A 19,656-nucleotide genomic window follows, 5' to 3' on the forward strand; every position below is an offset into this window, starting at 1 on the left:
TGGGGGAATGTGTTAGGAATTATTACAGCTGTTATGCCAGTAGTGCCATCTCTCCTGCCCTTTTCTTTCTTCACATTTCCTTTCTTTTTCCCTCTCACATTTCCATCTTTTCCCACTCACAAGTCTCACAGTTTTCTGGTCATGTTTCCCTCCCAAATTTTACTCATTTCCCCCACCCACTTCAGCTCACTTTCCTCACACTTTTCCTCTCATATTTCCACACCGTCCCACTCATTTCAAATCGTTTTCCTTCCCTCATGTTTCTCACAATTCTTCTCTCACATGTCCTGCACTTTTGTGCCCTCATGTTTCTCTCCTTTTCTCAGTCTCGTTTCTCAAAGTTTTATCCTCATGTTTTTCGATTTTCCCCTCATATTTCCCACCCTTTGCCTCTCACATTTCTCATACTTTTCCCTTCACATTTATCATTCTTTCCTCTCATATTTCTTATAGTTTCTCTCTCACATTTTGGGCCCTTCTTTCACTCATGTTTTCTGCCTTCTTCGGCCCTCACTCTTTTCTCACTCTTCCCCCTCAGTGTTCTCACAATGTTCCCATCACATTTTCTGCCTGTTTCTCTTTCTTTGCCTGCAAAATTTCTTATTCTTTTCCCCACAGAGGCTGCTCCATTTTTTCCCCTGTGTTTCATACCCTTTCCCTCTCAAGTTTCTCGGAATTTTCCCACTGTATTTCCCGCTCTTTTCTCCTCTAACCTTCCTCTCCTATATTCACTCACATTTCTCACCATTTCCCCCTCAGTTTTCTCATCCTTTTCCACTCAGGTTTCATATCCATTTCTTCCCTCCCACTTCTCTCCTACTTCCACTCACATTTCTCACTCTTGTCACCTCACGTTTTCTGCCTTTTTCCTCCTCACATTTCTTCACCCACTGCTTCCTGTCAGTGACTGTTTCTCTTCAGGAGTTGATGGGCTTCTCTTCTTTTATTCCTGCAATTCCCTACTCACAATAATGGATGCCAGAGCAGTGCTCCAAGCAGCCCCTGCCTGTGCGTCTGCTGAACACAAAATCTGTGCTCAACTTGAAGAATCTCGTTAGGAACAACCTAAACCACAATGGACTTCTGCTGCAGTTTGGGTTTGTATTTCAATTCTACAGTACCTTCATAATGTTCTAAATTAATGGGCACCCTGAGGGATGCACATTCCAGGTGAGCACCCACTGCACAGTCTGCAGGGCCTTGCCTCAAAATGGAGCTAATAAACCCCTCCCTCTGAGTTAGTGTAATTTTGAAATTAAGGGGCTCTCAGGCTAAAATATGGGGATAGGAACAACAGTTCTTTACTAGTATCTCTAACACGAGAAACAAAACAACAACAACAATGAAATTAGCAACAAGCAGAGCAGTAACCCAGCTCCAGTCCTTCCCGCCCGCAGGCACCCTTCCCTGTGCTGCAGTCACCGGTGCCGGGCAGGGCAGATCCCGAGCAGCTGCGAGTGCAGGCGGTGATGGCAGCGGTGCCCCAGGTGGCAAAGGGATGGAGGAGAGACTTTTGCTCACAGTGCCGGTCCCGGTGCTCAGCAGGGTGCTTGCAGAGAGCAGGCTGAAGGGAGAAGGCAGCAGTGCAGGGTCCCACAACAGAAAAGGTGGCTGCGGCGTTGGGATGGCGGGGGTCGGCAGCAGCAGCGCAGCAGCGGCGTCCTCCTCCGCCTGCGAGAGCGAGCGAGCGAGAGGGTGCCTGCCCCCTTCTCTACCTGCTTCTGATCTCGCGGCGTTCCCCCTTCCCTCCTCTAGACAGAAACTCCAAATAAACCAAACGGAATCTCCCCCTGTTAATAGCCATCAGTGCTACTTAGAATGTCAATGGGAAAAAATTCCACAGAGACAGAGGAAACGAAAAAAAAAAACAACCCCCAACAGTGTGAAGAGAGAATAAATGTCATAATCTCCTTACATTTTTCCCCTCCCCAGCCCGGGTGCTGCCTGAGGGGGTTCTAGAGATGGATCACAACTCACAGACAAATAACCTCAGCCAGGTTCTATTACCACAGACGGACAGACCTGTGAGGATTTGGGTGCCACAGCCTGCCATACACTCACCAAAGATTAAGGATCAGTGAAGAAATAGCGACAAATATTGACTGGTCACTCATCATGGAAATGCGAAGTGCCCAAAGCCAATGTCAGTTTCAAAGGGGAATTTATTACAGATTGGTACAACTGCGATGCTTACATACGATGACCAATTTCAGTTCAAAGATGGCCACAGAATGGTACAACTCTGTTGACTCTGTAGATAGAGACAGAAATATCCATTTCAGTTCCCACAATCAAGTAGCTCACTAAGTAATGCCTACATATACACACACACATATATATATATTTATATATGTATGTATGTTTTTAAATAAAGAACCAAACATCAACTGAATGATCTGAAAATCCGCAGAGCAGGAGTTCTATGCTCAGTGGATTCCCAGAGTTTTCTCAACAGGGTTTCCAGGGAGCTCTCAATGAACGTGTGGCTCTGCTGCCATCCCAAATCTGCGCTTTCCTTGCCCAGCCTGAGTGCACGTGGGCCATGTGCTGGGCGTGGCTGGAGATTTTCATGGCCAAAATCCCCCAGCATCATCACCTTTACATCTGTCCATTGCTTTGGAGAGCACAAAACATGCAACAACCATCTCAGCTGGAAAATGTCATTTCCTGCAGATTGCTGCAGCCGCACAGATGATCCACAAATACACCAGAATCGATTTCAGTTGAAAAATGTCATTTATTACAAATTGTTTCACCCGCGCTGACAATACAGAACTGTACAAATCTCAGTTAAGGTTAGGAAAAGAATTTATTACATTAGTACAACAATACTATGCAAAAATGTACAAAGATCAACTTCAGTTAACAAAAACTTAATTTATTGCCAAACTCTACAAGAACTCACTATACACAAAGATCTAACAGATGTTTAACAACTTAATTTATTACATACAATTTATTACGTGCAGCCCATATAGAAATTAGAAAATATGCATTCCCTCTCTAACCCTACACTAAGAACGCTACAGATAAAGTTATACAACTATACTACTACATACATGTTTAAATAGAGTTAAATACATAGCTATATATTTTTATATATATATTTTAAACATATGTATATATATGTATGCACATATATATAAATACATATAGAACAATCTACAGGTGTAAATGTAAATTAACCATAACATATTATATACTATATGTAAGTAGATACATTAACCAAACCTATCAATATCCAACTATCACTCTATCAATCCAAATATCCATCCAACTGCATCAATGCAAATATACAGCAATGTATCTCCACACATATGGAAATACAGTCATACATAGAAATAGATAAAGGTACATACAGAAACAGAAGATATGTACTTAAGCAAATACCAATATACCCATTTAAAGAGTCATATACCTATAACTGCATCAACACAGATAGATATCTACCCAACTGAAAACCCAGGAAATAGAACTAAAGTCAGATATACCAACATATGTGGATACTTAGATACATATAAACATATATAAGTAATTACACACATATATGTATATATATACATATATATACTGGATATATATACACATGTATACATAGTACATCCATAAATATAACAAACACATGGAAATAGTCCTTTACAAATAGCAAGCACATTTGTAAATATCCATATAATTATAGCTCTCTGTGTCCAAGTCCATGTATCTTCAACGAGAACTCTAAGCAGAAAACAGAACTCCAACAGCCCCGTCTTGAAAGCCTCTCCCTCTGGCTCTTCCTCCCGTGCAGAGCAGCTCTACTGGACAGGGTCAGCTCATGGGATATCTGGGAAGCAAAGGGAACACTGAATCAGGAGCAGGGCCGTTCTCTCAGCAGCACCTGCATTCCATCAGGGAAGGGAAAATCTCAGCGCCTCCCCAGGAGGGCTGGAAAGAAAAAGCAGGCCGAGCGGGCCACGGTGTGTGAGCGCAGCCGTGGCGGGACTGTCCCGCAGCCCCCGGCAGCCCGGCACAGCTCCCGGGCCCTGCCGGCACAGCTGCCTTGCCCAAGGACAGCCCCTGTGCCGGCCGGGGCAGCTGCGCTGAGCAGCCCCAGCACGGGCAGGGCCCGCTCCTGCCCCGCCGGGCACTGCCACGGCCACAGCCCACGGCACCCTCACTCCACCCTGCCCCGCCGGCCCTGTGGCCTCACCCGGCTCTCCCGGGGCAGCAGCAGCTCCCTGCTCACTGCTCTTGCTCGTGGCCTTCGGCTTCTCCCTGCTGGCTCCTCTCACTCCTCCTGCTCTCCTCAAGGCCTTCAGTGAAGCTGTGGCAAAAACAGAGGCTCAGGAATTGGTTCCAAGGTCCCCGCAGTCCCGGACCCCTCTGTGCTCCCTGCTGGCCCCTCCATCCCCTCAGCCCCGCCACGCTCTGGGCAAACCCCGAGTTCCCTTCAGTTTCTTCAGAGCCCCGCAGTTTTCTCACCCCCCTCAGTCCCTTCTGACCCATCCTGTCCCCTTAGACCCGCCACCCCCTCAGCCTGTGCCACTTCCCTGTCACCCCAGTGCCACCATGGCCCTCAGCTGCCCCACACCCTCAGCCCCAGCAGCACCTCAAGGTCACCGTCCCTTCAGTGTCACCCCTGCTCAGCCCCCTCAGTCTCACCGTCCCTCAGCAGCTCCTCAGGGGACAGTGCCTGGGGCCACTGGCAGATCCCACTGCTCCAGGGACACCTGGGGCTGGAATTGCTGCTCCGACCGGCCCGGTTGCCAGCTCGGACCAGCAAAGGAAGAGGGGACAGAGGGGACACAGGGGGAAAACAAGAGGTGAAAACAGCATTCAGGGGGGGAAAAAGATTAAGAAATGGTCTGTACCTATACAGCTATTAAGCTATGTACCTAAACTCCCAGCTATAAATACAACTATACCTATTTATGAACATAACCATATATATGTAAATGTAACTATATACATGTATAAATGCAACTAGGCACATCTACAACTATAACTTCACATGTAAAAATACAACTATATACACCTACAACCATATATAAAAATTAAACTATACAGATCTATAAATACAGCTATATAGATATATAAATACACATATATAAATCCATAAACATAACTCTGTAGATATATAAATATAACTACAAATATGGCTATTGGCAGAGGGATTTCACCTGCCTGACGGGCACAGGCCCTCCCTCTGGGTCTTCCTGCCACACAGGGCAGCCCTCCTGGAGAGGCAGATCAGATGGCATCTGGGAAGCAAAGGGAACACTGAGTCAGTATTGGCCCTTGTGCACGTTTCCCTTGGGCACCAACTGTCCTTAACTCAGGGACTTTTCAAGATGGTCTGAAGGCAGACTCTCACTAGGAATTTGACGCCTGCCCTTTACAGAACAGGGATCCTTCTCAATGTTCAAAACTCTGGAAAGCATTCAAGTGTCTCGATGAAGTCTCAGCACTCAGAGAGCAAACAGCACCCACGAGACCTTGAAACACACACAGTTCCAGCTCCCACAAAGAAGCCCAGCCTTGTTTTTTCTCTGAGCTGACAGAGAGACCTCAGTCCTCTCTGAAATGGCTGAAGCTGAAGGGTGCTGTGAGCTATGAACCAGCTCCATCACCTGAGATCTACAAAGTGCCCTCTGCAGTGAGCAGCAGCTGCCCCAACTCGACCATCACCTCTCGCAGGAAGAGCTGGGAGGGAAAGAGCTCCCTAGGAGGCCTGCAGGCTGCACCAGCCTTGCTAAGGAAAGGAACTAAAGTGCTCCCTTTGTCCTCTTTGGTCTCCCTACTCTGGGGTCATTCAGGCTTTTCCTTTTGTTACTGGATTTGCAATTTTTCAACTGCTGGGACTCTGATCTTCTGCTCCTTGTTTTTCTCGTGTCTCAGGACACAAGAAATACCAGCAGACTGGTACTACATTTAGTCATACTTTCTGCTCTTTTTTTCCCCTCTGCTCTTTCACGAGGCGTTCAGTCTGGCCTCCCCTGTCACCTTCAGCAAACTTATCCTCGGACTCCAGCACAAAATTGGGACACCAGGCTCGGTGACACAACTCCCACAAGCTCAGGTTTATTCCAGCCTCTCTTGCCACAGCAGAGGACTCAGTGTCAGAGCCTCTGGAGAAGCGTGGAGGCCAGGGCTTGGGGAGGTTGTGTCAGTGCAGGATTTGAACTACAGGCACCGAGAAGCGCCAATCCCAAAGACAAGAACTCAATTCTCTGATCTCCCTTCCTGTCAGAGGCAGGCTCAGAGCAGCCGTCTCACACCTCTCTAAACCGATGTGGGCTCTCTCCTTACCAGGCTCCTCACGCTCTGGGGAACTGTTCCCGCAGCTCTCGGTGCCAGATGAAACTTCTTGAGCTGCAGCCCTGTTCAGAGCGTCTTCTCCTGAAGACTCAGGAGCACCATTAACATTGCCCTTGAAAGAAAAACAGAAAGAAAGAAAGAAACACAAAGATCACTCACTGTTTTCCTGGTATCATATCAGAGATACAGTAAGTCTCCTTCTCCACTCTCAAGGGATGTTGAACACAGAGGGGGAACACTGCCCACATGGTTACCACAAGAAGCATTTTAAACTCAGGATTTGGGTGCCCAAGGGGAAACTGAAGCCCTGACAAAATGACCTTGGAGGCAAAATATCAACGCAGGAAACCAGAAGACCACAAGTGAGGGGACATGCCCTCATGTTCTGACCCTGGCTCATCCCATGAGCTGTAAGAAATCAGCCAGCAGAAAGCCAGGGGCCCTCCTTGTTGACAACACGGCTGGCAGCAGGGGCAGAGCTCGCTCCCAGCACTGCCCAGGGCTGTGTGCTGCAAACCCACACAAAAAGCACACATTTCACTTCTGGCTGGGAGTCTCACCACCCCCACGCAACCGCTCAGACAATCCAGGTGGTGCTTTCTGGAGGCCTCTGCTGCAGCCCCATACGTATGATCCAGGAAAACATTTATGGACCAGGGTATTTCCAGGATCAAATTTTCCAGTGGGAAAAATCTGTAAATATGGAGGGTAAAAAAAAACCCCAACCCATCTTCTGCAATAGCCCATCTATCAGAATCCTAAAGATTCTAAAGATGGTTCAAGCCTGCAATGCTTCCTTTTAGTATAGAATAAAATGCTTTTCAAAACTGCTATGTGTGAATTTATGGAAGACAAAAGGCATCCCACTTGGGAATAAGATATTAGTAAATCCAAAATATCACACTCCCCACCCTGAGTCTGCCCTTCCTCAATCATAGATGTACTGCACCCAGTGGGGTCAGCACATCAAGGGAAGAGAGGCTTTCTTTGGCCAACACGTATAATAACTGCTAGAAGGCCTTTGCAACACTCCAGAAAAGTCTGGGAAGAGGGAAGAGAAATGGGATTCCTAACACAAAGACTGAATTTCTCAAACGGACAGAAAGCTGCAGCTCCAGCCCATCCCCAAACACAGCTCTGGGAGTGCCTACACGCACGGCAGGGCTCACACAGCAGCAGCTGCAGCCCAGCCCTTGCTTTGCCTTGGCCTTCCAACACAAAAGAGGCAGAGCCCACATCTGCTGCTGGAACTGAGGCACCTCTTGCATGCCCCTCCTTGTGTGGGGACACTTTGCCTTCAGTGCCATTCTCCAAAAACTCTTCTCTTCCTTCCCATCAAACAACTCCTGATAGAATGCCCAAAAGCATCTCCCTAAATGCCACTGCATGAGGCATTCTTCCCAGGAAAAAGAGCAACCAAACACAGCCAACACAGGCTCACACATCTCAGCCTACTAAGGGGGGAAGACTTTTTCTTCCCTCTTCTTCTAGAGATCTTACTTTATTAAGAATAATTAGATAACTATATAATAATGAACCAAATTAATTTCAAGAAGCCTTTGCTTCTCAGCCATGTAACAACATTCAAAAGCTCTCACTCCAGCCTCTTTTATTCCCATCCAATGGGGTTACCTGAGCAGAGGGAGACCTTTGAGGCAGGGATCTCCTGATCTCCCGAATCCATTTTTCTAGTTTAAGCCCTAGATCTGATTCCTCTTCCGCGGATGCATTTTGTGCTGAGCTGGAGGCCATCAGTGCTGCACAACCAGCACTACCAGGTGGAGCACTGGGGGCTGAAGTGCCCGGTGTGGCTGCAGGAATCCAAACACATTGGTCAGGTCGCAGAATGTGGCTTTGAGGCACAGAGCTCTCTTGCTGCTTTGGATCAAACATCACAGGAAGCACACAGGAAACCCAGGCAGAGAATCTTTTGGCCTTTCTGTCTCACAATGACAGAACAGTGCAGAAAAGTACTGCAAGAGGTCACTTTTCATGATCTTTTGGAAAAGCAAGGCTAGAATTCTCTTCCTACCTGGCATGTCAGAGGCTGGGGGCTGCTGCTCCCTGTGGAGCTGCTGGAAGCTGCAGGGCTGGATCCCGAGCCCCTCCCGGTCGGCCGGAGGCAGCTGCTGCCCGTAGAGCTGCTGGAAGCGGCTGGGGGGCCCCTCCTGCCCGAGTGGCAGCGGCCGCTCCCCGTGGAGCCCGAGGAAGTGGCAGGGCGGGACCCGGAGCAGCTTCCGCTCGGCGGGCAGCGGCCGCTCCCCGTAAAGCTCCTGGAAGCGGCTCGGCCCCTCCCGCGGGGCCGGCACCGGCCGCTGCCTGTGCAGCAGGTGGAAGCCGCAGGGCGGGCGCCGCACGAGCAGCGGCCGCTCCCCGGGGGGCTGCTGCAAGCGGCCGGGCCGGGGGCTGCGCAGCTCCCGCCCGTCCGGCAGCGTCCGCTCCCTGTGCAGCAGGAGGAAGCCGCTGGGCGGGCGCCCAGGCGGCAGCGGCGGCCGCTCCCTGGGCAGCGCCTTGAAGCGACTGCGCCCGTCCCGCCCGTCCGGCAACGGCCGTGCCCTGGGGAGCTGCTGGGAGCCGCGGGGTGGGCGCCTGCGCCGCTCCCGCCCCGCCGCCCGCCGCTGCCTGCTGGCCCCGCTCCGGCGCTGCATGCGGAGTAGGAGCTCGGGCCGGTCGCGGCGAAAGCAGGGGTTCGTGTAGTGCAGCCCGGCCTCGGCTTCGCCCGGCACAGCTGAGCCAAGGCAGCCCGGCACCTTGCGGAAGCCGTAGCGGTAGAGCTGGCGCACGAAGCTGGGGAACTGCGTGGCCCTGAAGGTGTGCGGGGCCGGACCCTGGGCACTGCCCGGGCGGAGCAGCTCCCGCTCGAACAGGGAGCGGTCGATGAGCAGCCCCTGGCCCCGGCTGTCCCAGCGCACGGAGCGGACGCGGGGGCTGTTCACGAGGTGCCACAGCTTGGCAGGGAAGGTGCTGGCGTTGAGCCCAGCGGGCAGCGGCAGATCCGCCATCGCGCTCATCGCCGAGTGTCGCCGCAACGCCCGCAGTGCAACGGCCGCGGCTGCGCCGGCGGCGCGCGGCCTGAGGGGGGCGCTGCGCTCGGCCCCGCTCGCGGCCCCCGCGCGGGCCGGGCTTGGCGGGGACGCGCGCGGCAGAGCCGGGGCTGCGGGCCCAGCGCGGGCGGGGCGGCTCCGGGGCTGGGCGGGCACCGTGGGGCAGCGCGGGGCGAGCTGCGAACTCTTCCTTTGTCCCTCTGCCCGCGCTCATCCTCTGCCCTGGCTCTGCAGCACAACCCAAACCACCGAGGCAAGCGCAGGAACTGTCAGAAAGGGGTGCAAATTGAGGAATTCCGGGAAACTTCTCCTCTTTGTCCAGTGAGAGCAAAATCCCTCCGTGTTCTGCAGAGCCGAAGGGAGGAAAAAGATCTTAGATTGAGGAGCTTCACTGTTTTGGTTGGAGTTGCAAACAGAGTTCCCCACTTTGAAGCAGACAAGGTCAAATGGGAGAAGGGGAACTGAAAAGAGAGAATTGAAGACATTCTTTTTGCCCCTTTTCCAGCCAGCTGGTTGGTTCTTGCTCACTGTCTCTGCGTGTCTTCAGCAGATTTGGCACATTTCTCGTTCTTTGGAGATAGAAGCAGCAGCAGGAAGGGGCAGCAGTTTAGTCAGCATTTTCATCAGAGCTGAAGTCCTGAAGCCTGGAAGGATGTTCCTTTACCCGAGGGATGAATGGCTTACAGGGATAGTGAACTGATGCTGCTCTCTTCACCATGAGATTTTGCATTTTTCTTTCCTCAGTAAAAATTTATTCTCTTTTTTTTTTTTTTCCCACAGTCCAGGAGGGAGTTACAATGTAAAATCCCTCCTGAAGCCAAGTCTTTTCGATGCAAAACAACAATGGTGATCTTGCAATGCTCTGCTTAGTGTCACTTGTTCTTTTTATTTTAAATTGTCTCTTGAGCTGGAAACAGTTTCCAGAGCAGGAAAAAATAGACTTATTTCCTCCATCTCTTTTAATTCCTGCCCTTTTTTATGTCTTTACGTGGTTTAACCATGAGGACTCATGTAAGCATATTTGGCGGTATGGCCGAAGCTCATCCCACACACACAGTGGATAATTTCCTTACATCCAGCTTGTCTTGAGTTCCAGCTGACACTGCCTTCTCCTGCCCTCCTTCCAGGTCCCTTGTGAGGAGCCCAGCCCTGTCCCTTCAGTCGCTGCCCTGTGGGTGACACGCTGACACAAGGATTGTTGGTCTCATCACATTCTGGAGCAGTCTTTTGGAGTGAGTGTTCTCAAGATGCCCTGTCATCTTTTCCTCTGTGTGCTGGCTTTCTCAGGAAAAATAAAACCCACTAAGTGGAAAGCCTCTTCCCATTTCATCTTAAATAGCTTAAAACAGAACCTGAATTACCAATGCTCTGCCTTGGTGGGATGGTGTTTGTCTTTCTTTAAACACAGTGTAACAAACCTCACATTTATTATCCCAGCAACTGAATTACAATGGAATTTCTAATGAATAGACCAAAAGGAGAAGACAGGAGTTCAGAAAAGAAGGAACATCTTTCTTCATGTTTCCTGGCTCTTATTTCCCACATGTCTGTCTATGTGCTGCTTCATCAAGAAAAGTCTCATTTTTAAGAGCTCCTTTGTAACCTCTATGAGTCATGAAACATATGTGCATTCTGGCCCTGTGGCCTGCTGGAGATGAGGAAGGAGGTGGTTGCAAAGTGGATTGTCCATTGGAATGTTTAGTCACACCTGTGGTATAGTAATGGTTACATTGACTTTTCCACAGTACTGTGTGGCTAAGAATGAGATGTTACCCTTAGCTGTGTTCTAAAGACACTGAAACTTAGAAATGTGCTTCTCTTGTGTCTGTCAGCATGACTCTTCTCCAGCTTTGTACTCTACTGATACAATTCAATCTCAGTTACAAACGCACAAGGTAAATAATAGATATTAGATTTCAGTGTTTGGGCCAACAATTGGTGTAAAAATGAGCCACAGAAAAGATTGTTAATTTAATTTCTAGGAAAGAAGATCCTTAAAGCTGTAGTATATGGTTTTAGATTAAGATTTTATTCTAAAATTAATTCTTTCCCTTTTAAAAAGAATTAGTAAAGAACATAACTCAATGTACAGACCTGATCACTTCAAGTACTATTGTTCCGTATCTTTATTTTTTCCCTACATAGCATGGTAACTTTTGAATCACAACTGTTACCATTTCGAAAATTCAATTCTAGTGTTTTTGCTACTGGTGAATACTTACCAGTTCCAAGTGAAAGAGCAGTTCTGAAAGGGAAATATGCTTTTTGTGAATATATTTTTTTCACTAGTCTCCTGGTATTACATGCAAAAGGGGCAACATTAAACCAGTCTATACTCACTTATTTTTCAGAAGCTGTTAGACATTTTTCATCTTTTCAGTATATCTGCGATACATTGGGGGGTGTGTGTGTTTCAGCTGAAACTCTCCTGTGTGCACTACTGCTAGCAGGTAAGATCTGCTTGCAGTGTAGGAGGACACAATTTTCCCTTTCTCATTTGCACACAGCTGTGTCACTGCCTTGACCCTTTCATCTCCCATGCTTAGACAGGTTTTCCTCCAACACTTGTGCCAGCAGTATTCCTTAAGGTGGTGTACCCAGACTGTTCCTGATTTCTGGGAGCTAACTGTTATTCTCTGAATGAATCCTGTCCTGTTTATTTCTACATTGTGCTTGTGTCAAAGGGTTCCTGCCAATGTTTTCAGTTACTTGGTCTAACCACAGCACCATGAAAAGCAAAAGCCTGTGGAAAAAATGTGTCTTTTTCTGACCAATTTTCCTGGAGTCTGTCTCTAGAACTTAACATTGCTGATAAAAGTGAGAATTCTTGGCACACTGATTCCTGCAAAGCAAGTGATAAGTCATTGAATTGAGCATATATTTCTTTGATTCCTTGGCTACAGAATGGGAAATAGAATCTTCATCATTTTCTTCCTTCTCACAGATGTGGTTTTAACCTAGTATGGGAACACTTAGAATCCAAATTTTACCTTTACGTATCTAAAACTATTTTCACAGGAGACAGAATCCCATCAGACAACGGCAATTTTCCTGCAGCACCAGGTACAAAGGGAACTGATGGGGGGGCCTGATATCATAGGCCCTATTGAGCAGAAACCACGGGCGAGACAGATGCAAGATAAATGCTCCCTGCGCAAGAAGTGACCAAGAAACATGTTGTGAAACTTTGTGATATGATAATGTTACCAGGCAATGTGATGTCATGAAGAATGTGTAACCAATGGGAAATTTTTACCAGAATTAGAACCCTATTTAAGTGCCATACAAGTGAAACTTGATATAAACGCCTTCAAAAAATTGGCTTCTGATCACAACTCAGAATGTTCCCTGTCTCTCCAATCACTCATTACAGACTAGCCATACTTTTCATTCTAGTGAATTCGAAACATCTGAAAGCAGCACTTAGGGGGCCACCTTAGTCTCTGGACTTGAGAGTGTAAGGAGAGAGAACATAAAGTCTGTTATACAAAAAACAAAACTGGAAAGTAAAAAGTCATGGTAACTGCCCTGAAAATGCCCCTCAGTTTTGGAATGAACTTGATGTGAAATGGTTCTTTGTTGAACTTTGCAAATAACTTCTGCCGCTTTCTCTGCCTCCTCACTTGGCTTTGTTTTGTCTGCAAACACCACTTCAGGTTGTCCTAGTGCTGCTCCCCCTGACTAAAATCTCTGTGTACATTTCCCAGTCTCAGCAGGGTATCTCCATGAACTGTTTAGTGTGATGACTACACAAGTCTCGTTGAAGCTGAAGCTGTGAGTCCTTGGTTTGAGTCACTCTGTCTCTGGACACGCTCAGGTCTGCCAGGATCGTTGTCCTCCCTCGAGTGAGCTGAGCTGGTGGAAGTGTGTCAGGGACATTGAAGAGCCCAGGTAGCTCAAGTGGAAGATATTCTCATCATCTGTGCCCATTCCGGCTGCCTGTGACTCTTCCAGTGGGAAGTGGCATTTGTTGCCTGCGTAGCTCCAGGAGGACTAAAGGTCATGGTGAAATATTGTGGTGAGGGTTGTGGGAAAGGAACAAAAGTGGTATTTTTCAGTGGAGTTTTCAGTAATAATCACATCTCATTCTGGCTGCTGTCACAGGTAGTTTAGTCACTGCCTAAGGTAGCTCAGAAGTGATTGTGGAATACTGCTCTTGGACTTGAAATGGTATGGACTATTCCTCATCCAGGTGTGTGGCTGTGAGCCTGTGTGTTTATCAGTGCCACACAAACTGTGAGAGGCAGACAAATTCTGCAGGGCTCCTGGAATTGAGGTGCCCTCCTACATCCTTCTGCTTGCTGGAAAAACTTCTTGCCAAGCAGTGGAAGATACATCTGCCTTTTCTTGTCCAGAATATCAGCTTGACCACCTGCATCTTGCAGCTCACGTCAAGGGAAGTACTGGGGGCCTGGACATTTCATAGACTCAAACCCTCATCTCATGTGTTTGCTGTGTCCTTCAGTAAAGAATGTCTTCTTATCAGGGCAACTTGAAGACATCCTAGACCAAAGGCAAAGCAAAAGAGAACCAAAAAATTCAAGCATCTGTTGTCAGTATTTAGGAAAAAAAATGCGACTTTTAGCGGAAGACTCAAGTGAAGAAATGAAGAAACAAAGCAGGGTTTACTCTATTAAAGCTAGGAATGAAAGTCTGCCTCCTTATGCATCCAGCTTCTTCCCAGGTGTGCGCTTGCCAGGGCTTTTACCTCTCTGTGTACTGGAGGTCTTGGGTTAAAACCATAAGCAGACAAACCAAACCAAACCAAACCAAACCAAACCAAACCAAACCAAACCAAACCAAACCAAAGTAACCAACAAAACAAAACAACTCTACAAACCTCCCCAACCCAAAGCAAAACGAAACAAACAAACAAACAACAAGAAACTGCAAACACCAAGCCCGCAAACAAACTACACCAAAAGTAGGTGGAGGATCTTGTTTCCATGGTGTCTCTCCTTTGGCACCAGACAATTTAGACCTCTTGACCACAGGAGGAGAATTTGAGGAATGGGATGTTTGCCAAATGAGCACCAGTGATCCTCAAGAGATTCCTACTCTCAATGTCCATAATTTTGAGGAAGTGATTTAAATAAGTCAAATGTTTTGTGGGAATGTTTAGCCTGTGAGTTTGAGCAAAGTAATGAATATGTCTCAATTCCATGGGTACAGACACGTGGGTGTGCACATGTTAGGGAAGTGATTCCCCATGCAGCCAGCACTCAAATAAAGTAATGCCACTTTTCTCACACTGAGCTGGCAGTGGAGATCAGGCACTGCTTGGTAACTTTCATTTTGGTCATTTCTATTGAAAAATAATGAAAGGTGAAAATCCAGGCATTCCCCACTGGCTTACCTTTCTGTGGCCTAAAGCTCTCTGCCCCTAGGTGCCATAGGCTTTTGGAGAATGCACATTCCTGAGTACAGCCAGATTGTGAGCGCTCTCTACCTGGTCACCCGCAAGAAGAACGATTTCCACTGGGGTGCTGAGCAGCAGCAATTCTTCGCCCAGATCAAGCAGGACATCGCTCGTGCAGTAGCCCTTGTCCCAGTTCAAGACAGGACCAGAGCGGAAGAATGTGCTTTATTCTGCAGCCGGGAACCATGGCCTGTCCTGGAGCCTTTGGCAGAAGGTGCCGGGGGAGACTCGAGGCCGGCCACTGGAATTCTGGAGCTGGAGCTACAGAGGGTCTAAAGCCAATTACACTCCCACAGAGAAGGAGATCTTGGCTGCCTATGAAGGAGTCCAAGCTGCCTCAGAGGTGATTGGCATGGAAGCACAACTCCTCCTGGCACCCTGACTACCAGTGCTGGGGTGGATGTTCAAAGAAAAGGTTCCCTCTACCCACCGCGCCACCGACGCCACATGGAGCAAGTGGATTGCCCTCATTATGCAACGCGCCCGCATTGGAAATCCGAATCGCCCTGGGATTTTGGAGATAATTACAAACTGTCCGGAAGGTGAAAATTTTGGTCTCACTGACGAAGAGGAGCAGGAACAAGTGACCCAGGCTAAGGAAGCCCCACCGTATAACCAACTGCCAGCAGATGAAACACGCTACACTGTTTTCACTGAAAACTCCTGCCACATCGTGGGAATGGATCGGAAGTGGAAAGCAGCCGTATGGAGCCGTACACGACAGGTTGCACAAGGTACCGAAGGAGAAGGTGGATCAAGTCAACTTGCTGAACTCAAAGCTGTTCAGCTGGCCTTGGACATTGCTGAGAGAGAGAAGTGGCCAAAGCTCTACCTTTACACTGATTTACGGATGGTAGCCAATGCTCTGTGGGGTTGGCTGGAAAGGTGAAAAAAGGCAAACTGGCAATATAGGGGAAAACCAATCTGGGCTGCTGATGAGTGGAAAGACATTGCCACTCAGGTAGAGGAGCTACCTGTGTAAGTCCGTCATGTAGATGCCCATGCTCCCAAGAGTCGGGCTAATGAGGAGCACCGACACAACGAGCAGGTAGATCAGGCTGCACAGATAGAGGTGTCAAAGATAGACAAACAGAATTGAGTCAGACAAGGGGACTCATTTCAAGACAGCTTTATAAGCACCTGGGCTAGAGAACACGGCATTGAGTGGGTGTACCATATCCCCTACCATGCGGCTGGGAAAGTCGAACGGTGCAATGGCCTGCTTAAACCACCTTGAAGGGACTTGGTGGGGGGACTTTCAAGAGCAGGGAGAGTAAACTACCAAAGGCCACATGGTTAGTGAATACCCGAGGTTCCACTAACTGAGCAGGCCCTGTGCAGTCTGAACTCTTGGCAACACCAGATGGAGATAAGGTTCCAGTGGTACACCTGAGAGGTATGCTAGGAAAAACTTTTTGGGTAAACTCTGCCTCCAGGAAAGAAATTCCTGTCTGTGGGGTGTTTTTCGCTCAAGGACCACGTTGTACCTGGTGGGTGCAGCAAAAGGATGGAGAAACCCGATGCATAGCCCAAGGAGACCTGGTTCTAGGTTGAACTATCTATGATACTGTCTGTAACTGCATTTATAGAATTAAAAGGTTTTAATTTGATGTAGTGTGTTGGCATAGGAAAAATTCGGGGTGGATAACGTTGAGGGTTGGGGGTTTTCTTCCCTTACATTTCCTCCTCTTTGGAGAGCATTATCATGCTGAGGAGGCCTGCCAGGCGGCACCCCCAGCTTTTGATTGCTCAAGACAAAGAGGTGGCATGGAGGAAGGAGGAGAGCTAATTGTGCTCTGGAGGACACACTCACCTGACCGTGCTCGTCAAAGAAAGACGTCTGGGGGCTGCGACCTACCACACCCTGCCATTCCCAATGTGGAGACCCACATTCGCCGCTGCCGGCTGCTGCACTGCTGCGTTTTCCCTGATCCAGCCGGCCACCTCTGCACCCCAGCCAAGCGTCACGCTCCACGCGGTGAGCAGGGGGAGTCCTTCCTCTGTCCCTGTCCCACCTAGGCTGCTGCCATTGTTCCTGCTCTTGGCAGCTGTGGGGGAACTGCCCTGCTCCTACCACCACTGGGACTGAGAGCAGGAAGACGGCGTCTGCAGCCGAGAAGGACTGGAACTGAGTTACGCTGTTCTCTTTTGTCGCTAATTTTCATAGCTGATGTTGTTTTTGTTTGTCTTGTAGATTCATTAGTAAAGTATCGCGGTGAGGAGCTGTGGGGGAGGTGCTGCGATCTTCCGGTAAAGCGTCCTGACAGGACGCCCATGAATCAGAGGAATGTCCTTGCTCCCGGGCGGAGTGGCTAGCTCTTTTTGTAAGGCTCCGCTTCAGCCGATGCAGTAGAAAGAGACGGGAGCCGCGTTTGGAAGTTCCAAGGCGAAGTTTATTGGTCTTCTTCCTCAGAGGGGTCCAGGGACGAATGAGCTCAGGGCATTTGAGGGAGCAGGGTTCATATAGGGTATGAAACTGACGATACAGGGGCGCTGCAAAGGGGGGAGTCCAATAGAGTACAACAGATTAACATATAACAGAGGGGCATATTGGGGATAATTTTTCCATAACCACTATGAAGAGGGAGTGCTTAAGGGCATTCCCTCCAGGGGAGAGAGGCAAGGTCAGTCCCCAGTGGGCCATCAGACTTCACAGTAAAGAACTGTTATTCCTAAACCCATATCTTTTCCTGAGAGCCCCTTAATCTCCAAATTATAATAAATTGGAGGGAGGGGATTTTCACTCTCCATTTCAGGGGGAGCTCCTGCCTTTTTCTTGGCAGTGCCTGTCCTCCAAACCAGGACAAATGGCCAAATGGATAAGCAGTTTTGGTGATAAACATTCAAGAGGTTACTACTAAAAGAAAAGAAAATTATCTAAAAGCTACATTAAACTTGTGAGAGGCAGAAGTTGTTCTCCATTCATCTGAAGAGTCAATTACAAACAGTGTGATTGACCCTTATATTTGCAACTGAAGGGAAAGAAGAAGAATAAATGTTCTTTTCCACTAAAAACACTTCCTCTTATTCTCCATTAAAAATAGTTCCTCCTATTTGGCCGTTCTTTTCGACCTTATGATGGAGTGGTAGAGTCATGACAAAGATATCTCATTCAACACCCACTTTGCAAGCAGACACCAGTACTGACAGAATGTGCTAAATAAACACCGGTGTCTACTGGGCATTCTGTCTGCTGCCACGTGATCTATTCCCAGTTCATTAGCATGTGGACCCTCTTTTCTCTACAGCAGTAGACTTTGTCAGCCCAGTGAGGTCTGGCACCAATGTCACCTGGCTTTGAAATTGAATGTTTCCTTTAGATTTTCAAGTTAAAAGAAAATGATGTTTTTTCCCACCTCTCTCTTTTTTTCTAATAGATTTTAGAATAGGCAGGGTATACCTGAGTTTACAGAATGAAAAAGAACAAAAGCAGAAGCAGATACACATAGTCACAGTCAACTATCTAGCACCCTGCTTGTTAGGAGTGCAGTTGTACAAAATCCTCTGATATCCTGTTCACCACATTTGTCACACTACACAGTTATCCTGACATGCTAGATAATTGAGTATCACATGGTTACCGATGTCAACCCAATTCCAGAGCTGCTTTCTGATTCCTCTCTTAAAATAAACTGCTGCTTCAATGCAATTTGTTTTTTTAAGTCAAATAATAATTAAGCATACTTACAATTATTTCCCAAAGTGTTGTATGATTTAAAAACATCTGAGTTTGAAGGCAGCAGAGAATATGAATTCTGGATGAACCTGCCTGAAGGCAAAATCTGAGGACACAAATCTGGGAAACATGCTTCAGGTGTCTACATGGACAGAGTCTGTAGAAGTGTAACAGAACCCGTTTCGTTGCTTTTTGAAGAGCCCAGACCCAATGGCTCATGTAAGACCTGCTCACAGGCCCTGCAAGTCAGCTCTTGCTCTCTACCAGTCTCTTGTTTTCTTGGCTGGAAACACAGTGTGCGGCAATTTCTCATCCAGGAGGAACCTTGTTCAGTGGCCTGACAGCTGAAATGGCACACATTACAGCACATGCCATCAGGAAGCAGAAACTGTGGAAAGCATTACTGGGAAGTGCAGATGGTAGACTGTAAAAGCTGTAGACCAGACAAGCTGACAGGGCTGAGGGATGTTAGGAGGAAAAGAGTGAGTGCCAAGAATGTAGGGAAGAGGCTGACCCCACAAAAGTAGGCACTTTTACTCTGCAAGACATGGCCAAGGATCAGTTCTTGGAATTCATGTCCTTCTCTATTCTTTCTGTTGTTGTTTTGTTTTTTTTTTTTCTTTTTTTCCAATTTTGTCTGTCCACGTATGTCAGGTGTTTCTTAAAGAGACACCTTGAATGACTTTGGCTCAATTAAAAGATGAATCTAAAGTGAAGAAGTAACTTAAGAAAGAATAAATTTTTTTGCACTACATTTATCTGCATTTCCAGTACCAGCTGCTCGCCTTACCATTTACTTACTTCCCATAACGTCCTCTTCCTGTCAGAGCCAGGTATCAATTTATTGCAAACTCTAACCCTGATTGACTGGATATTGTTACAGGATTGTTCTCACCTGCTGCTTAAATGAATTTCTCTGGTGGAGTCAGTTGCAGGGGGAGGCATTGGACAATTGAGCATGTGTGGGAGCTTCTGCAAACCCAGAAGATTTGAATGGATGCATTTCCTAAAGACATCTGCTTTCTAAACCATTGACAGTTGAGCAGTTTATTTTCCCTGCCTGTCTCTCAAGGGGTCTGTGCTTGCATTTTGCAACAGAAGAGGGAGGAGAGTGCCTATTAGTGTTTATCCTCTCTGTAGGTGTTCACTTCCCCTATTCCACTGCTTAGAACTGTGCCTTCTTTTCTATTCCTCTCTGATGACTTACAAACCAGCCTTTT

The 19,656-nt window shown here is 47.8% G+C and overlaps 1 long non-coding RNA gene across 1 annotated transcript; it reads right to left on the reverse strand.

Annotated features, from left to right (window-relative positions):
- Window positions 1–3,606: 3,606 nt before the first annotated feature.
- Window positions 3,607–5,052, reverse strand: LOC117010452. Its single transcript, XR_004420676.1, has 3 exons — window positions 4,642–5,052; window positions 4,190–4,303; window positions 3,607–3,823 (listed from the first exon to the last, which is right to left on the reverse strand). It is a non-coding gene; the product is annotated as an uncharacterized LOC117010452 (long non-coding RNA).
- Between the last annotated feature and the right edge of the window lie 14,604 nt (window positions 5,053–19,656).

The sequence above is a fragment of the Catharus ustulatus genome, chromosome Z, assembly GCF_009819885.2.
Source record: "Catharus ustulatus isolate bCatUst1 chromosome Z, bCatUst1.pri.v2, whole genome shotgun sequence".
In the NCBI taxonomy this organism is placed as follows: Eukaryota; Metazoa; Chordata; class Aves; order Passeriformes; family Turdidae; genus Catharus; species Catharus ustulatus.